Source organism: Arvicanthis niloticus, chromosome 3 (genome assembly GCF_011762505.2).
Source record: "Arvicanthis niloticus isolate mArvNil1 chromosome 3, mArvNil1.pat.X, whole genome shotgun sequence".
Lineage (NCBI taxonomy): Eukaryota > Metazoa > Chordata > Mammalia > Rodentia > Muridae > Arvicanthis > Arvicanthis niloticus.
In genome coordinates, this window is record NC_047660.1 from 136,027,576 (window position 1) to 136,044,522 (window position 16,947).

A 16,947-nucleotide genomic window follows, 5' to 3' on the forward strand; every position below is an offset into this window, starting at 1 on the left:
CAACAAGGCCACACCTCCAAATAGTGCCACTCCCTGAGCCAAGCATATACAAACTATCACAAATATGGCCAAATATTTTATAAATATTTAAAGCAGTATGTATTGAGCAATGACAACTTTGAGTTAGCAATTAGCAATTATACGTTATTTATAATATGTATATACATAATAACTATGTACATGGTTGTAATATATTCATTGAGAAACTGAGTTTCTTTACTTGGATTAAGCTAGTGCTCCTGACTTCTCCCAGAAAACCTCAAGATGGTATTCCAGAGCCTTCTGTGGGGGCAAAAGACCCATGACCAGGGCAGCTCTCTGCACACTCTTTCTCGCCTCCTGCCTGTCCTCAACCAAGGTGATCACAACACAAGGGCCCAACTCCTCTAACGGAAGAAAGAGTTACAATGAACAATTCCACCATTTTTACCTCAAAAAAAATAAAAATCCCCTGTTATAAGGAGCACCTCTGTCTTCCCTACCAAAAGTCCCTGCAGGGCAGATGCTGAATTAACAGGTGATGGTTACTTACAGGCGCACGTTCAAGTTGTCAATAAACTTCTGTATGTGTAGGTTTTACGTGTACCTTATTTCTTACAAATACAAAATGGTCATGTAACAACACAATTGACAAAAGATAACTGTAGCTGTGACATAAGTAATATAGATGGTAAACTGAAGACAGAATCTTTAAGGTTGATACATTACAACATTGAAATAAATCTTTGTACAGACATAAAATTTTCAGTAATACAGCGATGCCTTGTATATTCCCAGGGATAAAAAGGAGAGCCACAGAGCAACTTTTAACCCAGCAAGGTAATATTATTTGTCCCAAGATGAGATTGTTTCATTTTCCTTTTAGTTTATCTGTACATCTTGGATATCTACCAGTCTTGTAGAGGCAGAAGGAGGTCAGCCCATGTTAGGCTTGTATGGTATTTAGCCAGCCTCAATCAAATAAAGTATACATAATTAATTCATTAAAAAAAGACAAGTAAATAGAAATAATTGGAAGAAAGTTATTATGGGCTGTAGATTCAGGCAGAGTGGTTACCTAGAATCCACAAAGCCCCTGCACTAGAAAATAAGAGCTCCAGAATAATTCATTTTCCTTCCAGAAATGCATAGGTATATATCAAAATACGTAGCAGGCAGGCGTAAATGGTATCAAGACTTCATTACATAATTAGTTATTTAATTCTATGATATTATGCATTTCAGAGAGTCAAAGAAAGCAAAACCTAAACTTACGGAGATGGATTCAACAGAAAATTTTACTATGTGCATACTGATAAATAGTAAATAGCAGATGTACACTTATCAAAAGAGACAAGTAAATAGAATGAAATGAAGGTACAAAATTTCACTCCACCTGAATGGAAAGGAATCATAAAGGTAAGCTTTAAAGAAATCCTTTCTTCCTGTTAGGTTAATACATTTCTTTGCCTAGTATGAAAGAGAATAGTTAGAAAGGCTCATTTGAATGAACATTTAACATTTCAATTCCTTACTAAAAGAGCAAAACATAACAATGGACATCTTCCAAACAGAAAGATAGTGTTATGCTTGCCTGGCTATCTAGACAGGCAGCTAGGTACCTAGGCAAGTCTACCCAAGGTACCTGTCTGTGCAATACCAGATACTACACACCAGAACCTGGCCTGCTATGTTTTCAGAACTAAGAAGCATTATTTTAAGAGTGAAAAATATATTCATTATTTACTTATTTATTTTATGTTTGTATGTTTGTGCATATATGTGCATATGCACACACACACATACACACACATGCCCCACATTTGTGCAAGAGTACATGGAAAACATAAGAGGGAGTCAGATCCTTAGGAACTGGAATCACAGGCAATTGTGAGAGGCTATGTGGGTGATGGGAACTGAACCCAGGCTCTCTGCAAGAGCAGTAAGTGTTTTTCTCCTCTGAGTGACCTATCTAGCCTCCAGAATAATGACACACCTATTTAGAGTTTTATACTTACACAATTTTCAAGACTGGGCACTTTGTCAAACAAGTAATGAAGAAGTAATAAGGGGACACCTGCCTTCTCTCCTCCAAATAGAACAAACAGATAAATCTAGTATATACCTGCTGATTAGACTGCACCGGCTTTGAAGAACAGAGTTCTACAGACAATTTTAAAAGGGAATTAATACACTTAGTTCTGACCAGCTTTCATTGTTAGGAAACCACTATAACCTAGACTGTGGAATGGCTACATTTCTAACAACAACTTGTTGTTATTTTCTCATAGTACTCATCCTGTTGGTTAACAGATTTGAAACGAATCACATAAATATAATTGTACAGTAGGCACAGAGTAAAACAAGGCTGTGTTAGAAAAGTTGTTCTACCAGGACTGGTGTGGTAATATTCAAAACTCTAGCAGATACTGCCATAGTACTGATAAATAAAATCACAAGTCCCTGAAGGTCAAACAAATAAAATAGCTTATAACCTATGGATCTCAGGAAATGCACATTCAGGAAATTAGTATTGTTCCTCTGAAGGAAATTCATTCTCTGTGACATGGTTTAGAAAGATATTTTCTTCATGAAGATAGAATGTAAAAGACATTTGTTCATGTGGCATACACATGTTATATAAATCATATTCAGATGGTAATTTAATTTACATATTTGTGTCAGTATGTAGAAGCCTCACAAAATACAAGTAAGGCATAAAGGTATGAGAGAAATAAAGCTTCAATAAAAATTTTAATATTTATTTTCCCTTGAATTCACCACAGGAATTTATCTGACCTACTTTGGAAACCACTGATCAAAAAAACAGCAACTAAAATGTGTGAATTACTATGAGAGAAGTGTGAAGACACATCTGTTATTAGAGACTGGGAGAGTATGCATGAAAATCAGAGAGGAGCATAATAACCACACAGCGTGAGAACAGGGGTCTAGGGTGTCCTTCAAGTGGAAGTCATGACTAGGATGTTGTAGGGCCTTTGATGAAGATGGTTGATTCTATTAACAGAAAATTAAATGATGAAATTTTCTGAAATCAGGATAAGGGTGTCATAATTACCGAATCCTTTTGAAAAAGTACAACCAAGGTAACAACCCAAATCTGAGAAATAAAATCGAGAACAAACGCAGATGAAAGAAGGTAATAGGTCACTAAGAGTTTTATTCAATATGTATATTCCTTACATAGTCCTACCCTGATTTGGGGCAGACCTCTGAAGAAAGGGCAAAGGAACCTACTGACTAACGCCTTAGCAGATCGATGGGGAGACTCTGAGTCTCAAAACTAACGATTTTTCAAACCTAGACTTGGCAGCATGTAGTAAGATCTCCTGTACTAAATATTGAGCCTTTTCTAAGAAATGAGTTCTCTAGATATGAAAAAGTAAATACAGTATTATTTATAAGCTGCCTGTGAAGGGAGCAGCCTTTGGACTCTTATAAAGAACAAGCTTTGTCTCCCCTTTGTCATGTCTGAAGAAGCAATAGCTTCTGTCACGTACACAGCTATGAGAAAATAAACACTGACAGCAATCTGAGGTATCAGTGAGGCAGGTTGTTCCTGGACACAGCCTATAGATCCCAGTACAGCTAGGCAACAGCCTTCCAATGCTGCATGGAGGACTAGGAAAGGCAATGAGACTTCTTACACAGTTGAAATTGTGAGATAGTTAATGACTACAAGCACAAACAATGTCCATAGAAATTAATACTAGAGCCGTCTTGAAGAGTCTCATTGAGGAACTGAGGACAACCCATTAGGTGGTTTGAAAGAATATGGAATAAATTAAAGAAAATTAAAACATCATTTAATATACCAAAGTACCAATATTTTGTGTTATTAGTAGCAAGTAGGAAAGCATTTTTCTATGTCAAACCTCTGGAGAAAATAAAAGGTTTGTGTTAAGATTTTTAAAAAAATATCAGAAAAGTGCCAGCCTTATAAATTGCAAAGGTGACCTTTAGAAATAATAAAGATAAACTCTGAAAAGAAAAATAAAGTGAAAAATAAATCTGAATGATAGTCACTATATACAAAAAAAAAATGCCTAGAAAATAATGTTAAGGGCAAAGTCAGAGCCAGATAAATGTGGAGAATAGAAAGCTATACTTTCAAAGCGTGATGAACTATAAAGTTTTGAAAGTAGAAGGTGTTTGGTGGTCCAACAGTGGAAGTAGGATACTGGGGCTGAGAAGGCAAAACAGAGAGTGGAGGAGACAATGGATGGCGGGAGGAAGAGAAGAATCAACCAAACGAAGTGATGTAAATCCTGTTAGGAAACATTACACTGTAACCTAATTAAATGAATAAATTAAGCTTTTGAAAAATCTAATCCCATGCCATATATTAATACTAGTAAAATGATTCTGTTGACATCTTACTAGAAGTACACAATAAGAATATGTAAGAAAACGAGGTAACAACAGCATGTAAAACAAGGAAAGTCTACAAAAAAGACTGTCAACAAGGGCAAACTTTTAAATTATTCTGATTAAGTGGAGTTCAAAAATAAAATACACTTAAAAATGAATAAATCTTAGAAACTTTCAAAATGCCAAGGATATAGTTTGAGAAATTAAGAAATGAAAACCATAATACACAGCAAAAGTAGATGCTATAATAAAGAACAAAAGGATAATTTTTTATATTTTAAGTTAAAACAAATTAAGATATGTTGTAAATTATAATGAAAATCACAGATATACTAGATAGAAAAAATAAAAGTAAAAACTGTGTATAATGATATTCAAAGGAGGACAAAACCTTATGTTTTAAAATTTCACTAGAATGAAAAAAGATTAAGAAATATATGTACATGAATAAACCAATTTATAATCATACAAATCAACAGATGACCAACACAAAACACATTCTATTCACAGCCTAGTAAAATTAAACTGGAAAAAAAAACACTAGAAATCACTACAAAAATGTCTGCAGCATTGGAGGGGGAGCTCAGAGGTCTTGAGAGTTCTGACCTTGCAGAGATGATGGAAGGAAAGGAACCCAAGGCTGCAGTTTTCAATCAGTCATAGAACTTGAAAAGATCAATTGTTACATGCATGTAAGAACTAAGAAATTTTATTCTAATGAAATTTTCCTAAAGCATCATCAGTAGTCATCCAAACAACAACAAAAAAAATGGTCATCAGAGGCCAACAGGGTACTTCAGCTGAATTTAATGGAGAAATGCCCAGTTTTAAGACCAGGAAAACCAGTCATAACCTCCTGACCCCCTGTGAGAGGAGCATACAGAATGGTGAAAATAGAAATCCAGGATATTTTTAAATATATACATTGTATTTTTTTACTGATGTCTGCAAAATATTACTAAAATGTGATGCAAAATTAAATTTAAAAGATAAACTTCTGAGAACTGAAAATAAGATGAAAATGCTTCTAAGTGTAGTAAAACCAGAGACTAGGCTATTTCATTTGATTTCACAGCAACATAACACCCATTGTGCAATATTCTTACAGGGACATATCCTGAGAACAAACTGAAGTACAAACAAATTTCAAATGTATCTCAGTTGTTATATAAATGGGAGAAAAGTTATGGAATTGTTATTCTGGGAATTTTAAAATTGTATAATTTTAAAAAGAAGCATAATAACACTTTTCTTATATTATTTCCAGTGCCTTAGACAACTGAAAATGCAGTCACATGTGAGGAAATCCTTAAACTCTGAATGGGGAAGTGGGAAACTCATTGGAGGCTCAAGACATGCTTTAAAATTAACAAATAACAGCACAAATACTTGAATTCTGAAAGGCTGTAAACTTCCATCCCTATAGTACTTTCAAAGATAGTACTTTGAAAATATTATTTTCCCCAAAGAAACCAAATTTGCTTGGTTTGCTTAAAACTCTGAAGCAGGAGTTGTGGAGTCCAACTATAAAACTAAGCCAACCCCAGTGGTTCAAATGGGAAAATTAAACACGCATGAGAAAAATAACTGAATATATTAAAATATGTCAAGTATGTCAAAATGCACAAGCCAACAATAAAATAACAGATCCACACCGATGAGAGAGATGATAAAATAAACTATTTGAAATTGCAGTAAATAAAAGAAAACACTAAACCATTTGTGTTGGCAGTCACAGAGACTATTTATTCTAATGCTTGAAGGGCATTTTCCCCCTCAGAGATATTCTTCTAATGAGTTTGTAAGTAATGCTAGCATTGCAATATTTATCTTCAACGCTAATGAATTATTTGAGCCATTAAGTATCAGTTGCAAACATCAGGGAAAGAAAGAAGCAAAAGCTATACAACTTCAGTAGGAGAGCACTGCTGTGTAACAAAACTTTTCCTGGGGAGATAAATGTGCACTTTTACTTACCTCAGTCCACAACACCACCAATGTGCAACATGGTGAATGAATGAGTTTTACTGCGGTTTCTTACAGAAAGAAGTAAGGGTGAGAATTTACTTACAGAAACAGAAATGACTAAAGAAACAGCTGCATCACCAAAGCCTACTCCACCATGAGTGACAGCTCACAAAAGCTGGGACCCTGGAGCACATTGCACAGACTGCAGTCAGCTCAGCTGGTTGGGAAGTATGGTTTCCATGCTCCTCAGTTAGTGTTAAACCTCTTTCAGAGAGATGAATTGGTTTCTGCTTCTTCCAGAAGCAAAAGATCTGGTCTCAGAATGTTCTTTGCAGCTTTGTTTGTCTGAGGACTGTCAGATTCTATTGCTTACTCTGGCTAGGAGAGGTGTAGTGAATCTGGTCAGTTTCAGGAACTTCATGAAACTATTTTGAGTTATTTGCCTTTCTGCTTATGGAACATCCCTGCAGGGTACAATGTACTACAATAAACAAAACTAAGAAGCAATTGACAGCAAAAACAGAATGGAATTGAAATGAAGACCAAGAAGTAAGTCCACATACCTATGGATCCTAATTTTTTTTTTAAAAAGAAGCCCAAATTATACAATCAAAAAATGAAAGCACCTTCAACAAAAGGTGCTGATCTAATTGGATATCTGCATATAGAAGAATGCAAACAGATCCATATTTATCACTCTGCACAAAACTCAGTTCCAAGTGGATCAAAGACCTCAGCATAGATTTATATACACTGAACCTGACAGAAGAGAAACTGGTGAGCATCCTTGAACACACTGGCGCAATTGACAACTTTCTGAACAGAATACTAATCATTCAGGAACTAAGATCAAAAATTAATAAATGTGACTTCATGAAACTAAAATGTTTCCTTAAGGCAAAGGACACTGTTAATAGGACAAATGGCAGCCTACAAAATGAGAAAAGATATTCACAAATGCCACCTCTAGCAGAGGGCTGATACACAACATATATAATCAACTAAAACTGGATATCAGTAAACCAAACAATCCAACCAAAAGTGAGGTTCAGATCTAAACAATGTTCCACAGAGGAACCGCTAATGAATGAGAAGCACTTAAGGAAATGTTCAATATCCTTAGCCATCAGAGAAATGCAAATCAAAACAATGCTTATACCTTTCAGATGTGGAGCAAGGGGAACACTCCTCTACTGCTCTTGGGAGTGTAAACTTGCACAGCCACTGTGGAAATCAATATGACAGCTTCTCAAAGTATTTTGAATCCATCTACCTTAAGACCCCTGTACATATATCCAAATGACTCTCCATTGTTCAATTATGTTTGTAGCAGTTTTATTCATAATAGCCAGAAACTGGAAGCAACCTAAATGTCCCTCAACCAAAGAATGAATAAAGAAAATGTGGTACATTCACAAAACATTTGGTTGTGGGTCTTTGCATCAGTTTTCATCAGTTCCTCAGCTGTTAAAAACAATGACATGATGAAATTTGCAGCCAGATGGATGGATCTAGAAGAGATCCTGCTGATTAAGGTAACCCAGATCCAGAAAGATAAAGCTGGTGTGTACTCACATATAAGTGGAGTTATAAAATACAATAAAACCCTGCTACAATACACAGACACAAAGAAGCTAAGAAACAAAAACACTCAGGTAGGGATGCATGAATCCTTCTGTGAAGGGGAATAGAACATGCATTGCTGCACGATCAGGGAGGGCTCTTAATGGGACAGTGGGGATAAAAACAGGGGGATCAGTTGTGGAAGGATGGAGACAGAGAGTACAGGGAGAAGCAACTGGAATCAGGAACCATCTCTGGCATGAGCTAGAATCCTAGTGTAATGGACTCTCTGAGGGTTACCCTAGCTAAGATTCCTAGTAGTGGGGAATACAGATCCTGAACCATCAATCTCCTGTAACTGGGCAAGACTTCCAATGCAGAAATTGGGACATCAACCCAACCACCAAGCCTTTGACCTAAACGTTGACCTGCTTGCAAGATATCCTGAGGGTAATATCTGATCACAAGGGCAGTTATTAGCTCAGCAAAGAAAGTATCAGAAAACAACAAAGCATCTTTTTAACATGTACATAAAATTTGTATTAAAAAAATCAAGATTTCTGTTTGAAATTTAGCACTAATTAATAGCCTTTTATCACAATATTGGACAATCAGATGTCTCAGCTGGAGAGGGAGCTGGCTTTGGAAACCTAGAGACCTGAGTTTGATTTCTGGAACCCACATGAAAGTGAGCGAGGACACTACAAGGTTTTTCTGACCTCCATACATGAGCAGTATCATGTACACCTCACACAGCATGCCTACAAACCACAATAATAACAAATATAAATTAAAATGATAAACATAGTTTACTATTTATTTCAAGTAGATGTATACATACTTATGTGAAAAACTCACACTGGAAGTTTCTGGGTTAAAGTGAAGTAAATCTCAAATGAGTTTCTATGATTATATTTTTTTAGTTTCTCAGAGTGTAAATCAAATATTAGATTGATTGGGGTTATTTTACTGTAATCAGAAAATGTGGGTAAGGCTTCTAATTTAGTTACAGATAAAGTTAAGTTCAATTATAAAGGTAGAAGCGCATATGCATATGAGGTGTGCGTGCACATGAATACAGACATATGTATATCCACCTACCTATAAAAGTAAAATGACCAAAAAAAAATAGTAAAATCATCTGGGTTGATGATTTTGTGGAATGTTTACATATTTTGAAAACTTTCTTGCAAGAATATCTCCAGGTCATCAAACTTTCTACAGAACTAGGGCACACACTTATTTTTTAAAAGAGTCAGTCTTCACCGTTTCACATGACAATTACTCGCCTCTGAAAAGTCTCCTGGGCTATTAAACAAATGTTCAAAGAATATTTACCTGACTGACTGATTAACAGCAACAAACGTTAGTGTGCTCTCTTTGCACATCTCAACTGAATAAATGCCACACATTCAAGGACTCACTGGAGCCTTGTATTCACGAAGGCAAAGATGGCCTGCGAGAAATCTCATTCTCATTTCCTAGCTTACAGAATGATAGAGATGGGTTGAAGTTGTGACTGATGCCAAGCTTCACAGCACAGAGATGGTAAGCTCTAGAAGGGCACATCAGCCACAGCCCAACCGTGAGCTTCCAACATTATATAGAATGGAATCGGTCAGTGAGATCAGCTCTTGTTATCAATGCTGCTAATTCTGAGCCCCTTAATCAACCTTTGGTTAGACCTTCACTTTCCTACAAGCAGCTCCCTTAATGTACAACTTGAGTATCATAGATTTTACTATTTAAAATGTGGTTTTATTTTTTACAGCACTTACAAGGCTCTAATTATAAAACACCTTCTTTACCCCCCCCCCAAAGGGCTACTTTACTACCACCTTTTTAAAAAGGGAAAACTGCACAGAAATATTTTTCTTGTCAAAGAGTGAAAGTGGTACTGTAAAATAACTCTTTAAATTTTATTTATTTTTATTTTAGATGTATGGCTGTTTTTCTGGCATGGATGTATTTATACCACATGCATCTCTGGTACTCAAGAAGGTCAGAAGAGGCTGTTGGATCCACTGGAACAAGTATTATGCATGGGTGACTGTAACTCACCTTTCAGTATTGGGGTCTGAATTCCTCTGCAGAAACATTCAATACTCTTAACCACTAAGCCATCTCTCCAGCCCACAAAGTAATTTCTAAAAATGATAGATATAAACACAATTCCCAGATAATATTAGGTACTCTTTGTCTTTCTTTTTTGATTACTAAAATCTCTCCTCTATTTATCAGTCACAGAATGGGCAGAAGATTTGCAGAGAAGGGCTTTATAATTCATACGTGTCCTTTACCAGAGCAGAGGACCTCCAGCACTCTGAAAATAAAAGTGGCAGTGTTCATTTAAAATGGAGACTAGATAATCTCAATCCATGTTAAGTTGGGGTGTTTTGACATAATAAAAGTATTTTCTTTTTATTTGACTCTAAACCAGCAGTTCTCAACCTGTGGAAATGGAATGACCCTTTCACATGGGTCACTAAAAACTGTCAGAAAATACAGACATTAAAATATGATTCACATCAGTAACAAATTATAGTGATTTAGTAGCAATGAAAATAATTTTCTGGGTGAAATTCTCCATAGAAACTGTATTACATCAGGGTCTCCACATTAGAAAATTTGGTCTAAACACTCAGGTAAAATGACCTTTCAGAGCTCACCAGTTCCGCACTTCATAGTGCATAGTGCATGGAGAAGGAGGGTCTAGCCATTGAACCCTTGGCATCAGTATCAACTTTATCTCACCTTCATCTTCCTACTTTACAAAATGCACTTTAGGAGTTCTCTTCCTGTTTCTTAAACTGTCCAGCTGTAAGCCCCCACCAACTACATGCTCACTTGCTGTTCACTGACATAGGATTTAAGAAGTCATCAATATTTTCTCCAAACATCCCTTCTTTGAAATATTCTAGAGCCACAAAACAAGTGTTATATTTACCAAGTTACGTTACACTTCTTCAAAAGCCTTCCCCTGAGAGTTACCACTAAGGATTCCAATATCTCACTGAGAGATACATGCAACCCTGAAGTGTTCTGAGATTATGTTCCTTCATTACTCAGAAAGAAAAATAGATCTCATTAAAGGGCATCCTGCTCTCACAGAAAGCACAGTCACCTTCATTCTTTAGTATTTTGTAAGACACAAAAAAATGTGTTCTTATGTGTGAAATACACAATTTCCTTGTACTCACTCCTCACTAATCATAGGCCCCCACATGGAAAAGTTACAAAGATGACAATAATCCATAGTAAGGTGTTTTGATTGCTTGTGAAGTAGTTTGAGACTGTGAAAGATAAACAATGATTTTTGTAAATTCAATTATCTCTTAAAAATAGCATTCTAACATTGGAACTCCTATAGCATATTTTTTTTTAATATGCCATATTCCTTAAAGCCATAATTGGAATTAGATACAAAATATTTGAAAACAACTGTCAGAGACCAGGTATTCAATGTTAGAATAAAATTGCATTATTTTAAGAGCATCACAGATTAATTCTTCTTAACAAGTTATAAATTACTCTAAGCTTTAACTATGTGTTTTTGAAGAGATTAGATTTGTTTATCATTTTCTGACTTAAAAGTATAGGAATATTCAGTAACAAAAATTGAAATTAATTGTCAGAGCTTATATGAGAACTGAACAAATGTGATCAATTAAATACTTCCAATAAATCACAATTAATCATACAGCCTTCTCAGATGATTTGGCAAGCTACTAATGACATGTGGCTCTCAGAGTCAACAGTCTTTGAAACGTTCTAAGAGTGAGCATCTCACCTTCTCATCTCCCTCCTCCCTACCCTCCTTCTACCTGTCTTCCTGTGTCTGTACCCCTGTGCTATCCATTCTTCCATTCTGCTTGTATAAAGTCTACAAAATAGTAGGTTTAATTATGACATTTCCATGTGTGCAAATAGTGAATTTATTTACCCTTTCTTAAATCCCTCCTTTTGTCCCTTGTAGTTCTCCTTTCATGACACCTAAACCTGGTTAACCATCACACTCATGTTTTGTAAACTCTTAGCTTTTCAGTATAGTACAATTATTTAAAATGACAGCTTACTGGCTAGAATCACTGTGACTGGTATAAAAATGATTTTCCAAGTGGTTACACAGCTGTAGTAAACATTTTAATTAAAAATGTATTCAAGCAGACTTTCTATAATAATCAGGACAAAACTTTCAGTGCAATAGATGTGAACTAAAGGCATTACAAGCCACACCTAGAAGTGTAATAATTAATCAGTCTCAACTGTCCTCTAACAATACACACTTTTTATTTTAATGTATAAATTAATGATAGGAACATATATTGATGATTACAAGAATACACATAAATTGCCAACAAAGTAGCTATTTCAATATTTAAGTTTAATATATAAAATAAAAATATATAAAACATACACATTTGCATTATACAATTCTTTTATTTAGGGAAAGTATCGGAGAAATTGAAATGCTGATAGAAGCAGAGAAGGGATATACTTCATCTTTTCAAAAAAAATCCTGTGTGAAAACTAGATAAAAAAAAAACTATAATATAGATAATATTATGAATGACTAATTAAGACATAATGTATGCCTTGATAATGCTTTCAGATTTACTATGAAAGCAGGTATTGAGGTATAAGAATAACATCATGCAAGATATGATTTATTTTTTTAAAACAGATAAGATCCTATAATATATGAGGGTATTAATTCATATAAAAATACAAGATGAGCACTTCTGGAGAGCTAATGACTAAACTATGAGTAGAAAGACCAACATACCAAGCAGAAAGATGTGTAGGGGGTAAGCAGAGCATTCAAAGAGAATAGAGCAAAAAGAAAGAAACTTTTGGGAAACTTGGAAGGAGAAGCAGTTTGTTTGTCCTGCCGTTGGCAGTAATGTATGTTAAAGTAAGTGTGCTGTTGCATGAGGGGTTTTGTGTCCACATTCATTAGGATATCAGCCTATAATTTTCTTATAAGATCCCTATCTGATTTTGTGCCAGGATATGTGTGGATTCTTAAATTGATTTTGAAGTTTTTCTCATTTTGCACAAGTTTGAAAAAAACTAATGTTTTACTTTCTTTAAATGTTACTGTAATTTGGCAGTGAAGTCATCAGGTCCTGGTCTTTACGATGAAGTGAGTTTTTTACACACTCAACTTCCTTACCCATTAAAGGTATATCCCAGGGGCTGCAGAGTGGCTCAGTGATAACGAGAATCAATTGCTCTAGCAGAAGACTGAACTGTGTTCTTTATACAGTTACACATTTGCTAGAATTATAGGATTGTGATATTATAGCTAGAAGCATATTTACAAGTTGAAATATTTCTAGTTTTCAAACTACCTCCCATAAGTAATTTTTCTCTATTATCAGCTTCTAATTTCATATCACTGTAGTCAGTAAAGATATCCAATGCGGATACATATCTTTTCTGCCTTCTTACATTTACTGATATATGCTCTGTGGCATAACACACAACCCCTCCTGAAGTGCCAAGGGCTATATCCATAGACTCTAAGGGTTCTTGTGGTCTAGAGTGCAGTCTAGATCCAACATACCTCTTTAAAGTTTTCTGTCTGAATGATACTGCCAGTTTTGGAAGTAGTATATGAAAGTAGTACATAGTTTAATATGAATGTGCTGTGTAGAATGTGTCTCTTCAGATGTATATGAGTACTTTGTATATATGAGTATTGAGATCCAAATGCATATTTGTAACTGTTTAAACTCCAAGGTGAATGTTACCTTTATCGTTATATATGGACTTTGTCTCACTTTACCGTTTAGGGTTAACATCTATTTTATCAAATATGAGTGCAGTTATACTGCTCTCTTCTAGTTTTCATTGTGTAGGATGATTTTTTTTTCCATCTTGCAGTGCCCTTAAAAATTAAGTGAATCTCTTGTGAAGAGCACAGAGTTGGATCTTTTAAGGAAACTACTCAGTTGGGCTGGAGAGATGGCTCAGATGTTAAAAGCACCCATTGCTCTTGCAGAGGACCTGAAGTTCAATTCCCAACACCCACGTGATGGCTAACACCTGTCTATAACTGTACCTGATGCCCTCTTCTGGCCTCCACTGGTACTTGCACTCACACAGACACACATATACATCAATAAATAGTAAAATGAAAGATTAACAAAAAAAAATTTTAAATACTCAGATAAATTTCTATGGGAATACTGTATACGATCATCCTCAGAGTAGCTAATGAGGGAGAGAGGCTGTCGTGCTGTTTTCTGCTTTGTGAAGCATTTGCTCCCTTCTCTCTGTCTTTCTGTGTAAGCAGATTTTTCCCTCTATTGTCTTGCTGTTTGCATTCAGTGTGTAACTACTACATATTGTTGCTGTGTAGTTACCTGAGGCTCACGTCATAACTACCAAGGCTTTGGACAATGAATAATAGCTTAATTTTGATTGCATACCAACATTCTGTGGTTTTACTTCATGTCAAACACATTGTTTACAATGTGAAAATGTTTTTATGTGGTTTTCTCTTTTAACCTTTATGCTAAGCATATAGCTAATTTACATAGCAATATCACAGAACTAGGCGAAGCACTATAAACTTGATTGCACAGTTAATTACACCTATGAGTTAGAGGATTGTGTTTGTAATACTAATTAAGTCTTTCTCTTTTAGCTGAAAAATTGCACTTAGCATTTCATTTTGCATTCATCAGTTGCAAACTCTCTCAAGTTTAGGTCTAGAAGGGTCTTTACCTCCTCATTTCCAGGACCAGCTCTGCTGGGAAAGCACACTTGCTTAGCAGCATCTGGCTCTTCAGTGCTCAGATTGACTTCTAGCGCTCTTCTTCCTATGTGGCATCCATTTTTCTTCGCTTCTCTAACTCAGCAAGCTCTGCCCAGATGCCTGCCAGCCTCACTGGAACGCCCTTATACCTGAGATGTTACATTTTTCTTGATGATTTCAAGGGAGGTCTTCTCTTTACCTTAGGTTTGACAATGTGAATGTGTCTTATTTAGATCTTTTTTTTTTTTAATTTAATCTACCTGAAAAGCTATGATTTTTCCCACACTAGGACATTTATATATTTCTGAAAATATGGAAAAGTGTGTGCTTTTTAATAATATCCAGAAATCTTTGTCATTCTCTTTTCATTTGCCAATTTCTATAACAAAAATTTATTTTTTGATGGTATCATATGACACCTAATATATTGTTCATTCATTTCATTCTTCTACTTTTCTTTTTTTTCAGTATTTTATTCAAGTTTTAGTTTAAGTAATGTTAATTACGGCATTAGAATGAGAGGAGCTAATTCCACACAGAATGGAAGACTATAATGTACCCATTAAACTGAAAAAAAAAAAAAAAAAAAAAAAAAAAAAAAAAAAAAAAAAAAAAAAAAAAAACCAGTGGTGAGACTACAAGAGGAGTCAGTTTAGATCCCTAGTGTTGTCAGGATGTAACTACAATCATCAGCCCAGATCAGAGCCGGAGAACCCAGAAGCTACTTCATACTTTGGTGCAATGGCAAAACAAAAAAAAAAACCAAAAAAAAGGAATTAGAAAGGAAAAAGAAAGAAAGAGAGAGAGAGAGAGAGAGAGAGAGAGAGAGAGAGAGAGAGAGAGAGAGAGAGAGAAAGAAAGAAAGAAAGAAAGAAAGAAAGCCATCCAGAAAGCCAGCCAGCCACACCACAATACAAGGAAGAATTAAGTCCTGAATGACTGGCCCTATCATGCCCACCCTCTTTCACCCTAAAATGGCACAAAAGAAATAGCTAACCACACCCTAATGACTACTGTTGGGGTAAAACAGGTAACTGATGGACTAGGATGAGAACAAGGCATGATTAGAACACGGTACGACAATCTGTCTAAAAAAATGTCCCTTTCACGTAGGTATGTACATGCTTCCGAGCAGATAGGATTGGGACATCGGGTTTGATGCTTGGAAGGTCACAATTTTATCTGAGGACTAGATACAGTTTTACAAAGAGTTCACATGTTCCCAGCTTCCACTTGGAGCCTGGAGTCTCTAAAAGGCTTCTCCCCAACCCACGCCTACAGCTAAAAAGAGCCCTTTCTGGAATAGGGTTCTGCTGAACTTTTGAAATGGTAAACAACTTAAAGTCATCCTTAGCCTGGAGGTCTAACATGGTATTTATCCACTCTCGCACCCCCAACATACAACATTAAAAGGTATGCTAAATTCTGAATTTAAATGCTGCAAAATAGTTTAAAATTAACGATTGTAACAATATTCATTTATGCCTAAAATTCCAGTCCTAAACCAAGCTTGTGGCTACCTGTGTTGACATTCTTAGCATCCAGCAGAGCTGACAGCATCAGATTGATACCTGGGTTTAGGGTCTGCATGTACCCTAAGCCAATCAGTCTGGAGTTGTTCACTTTGGCCAAAAAGCAGGCATCATGGTCGTCGACCTAATACTTGGCTGCTACTCCAAAGCAAGTGTTACTGTTTCCTGCAGTCCAGGCGAGATTGACAGCAGTCTCCAACTTCCTGTTCACCTTCTGGTAAATGGGGCCACCAAACTCTGTCCCATCGTTCACATTAGTATGAAGCTGGAATTAGTCCGTCTTGTAGCCAACGGCGAAGTTGCTCTCAGTCACTCGGGACTTTGAAGTCTCAAAATTTATCTGGTAGTCAGCCAGCCAACTCTCATAGCCAAACACCAGAGCACCCTGGATTGTGAGCTGAGCTATCAAAGTCCACATCACAGCCCAGGTTGGTATTCATAACACTTATGAATACCAGCTTATTTCGGAATTAAATTATATATGATATGTTTATTTTCTGGTCTACTCAGGGATTTAAAGTATGATTAATGTGGGGTTAGTATATAATAATAAATAACCTACAATTTTCATCTTAGGAAGTTAATTATAATTTTAACATAAAGTGATGCCAAAATTATAATAATTTTGTCTTCCTGAAAATGTACTCTTATTATTTACATTAGTGATAGCATAAGGTGTGTATCTAACATTTTTATGTTTTTTCTATCTCAATATATTTTCAACCCTTTGTAATTGATCAAAATAAT

The 16,947-nt window shown here is 35.6% G+C and overlaps 1 protein-coding gene and 1 pseudogene across 5 annotated transcripts in view; both read right to left on the reverse strand.

Annotated features, from left to right (window-relative positions):
- Gulp1 (GULP PTB domain containing engulfment adaptor 1) overlaps positions 1-16,947 on the reverse strand; it is a 263,083-nt gene that overhangs the window by 140,395 nt on the left and 105,741 nt on the right. The gene's annotated exons all lie outside the window — the stretch shown is intronic.
- LOC117705720 (non-selective voltage-gated ion channel VDAC1 pseudogene) lies at positions 16,154-16,640 on the reverse strand (annotated as a pseudogene).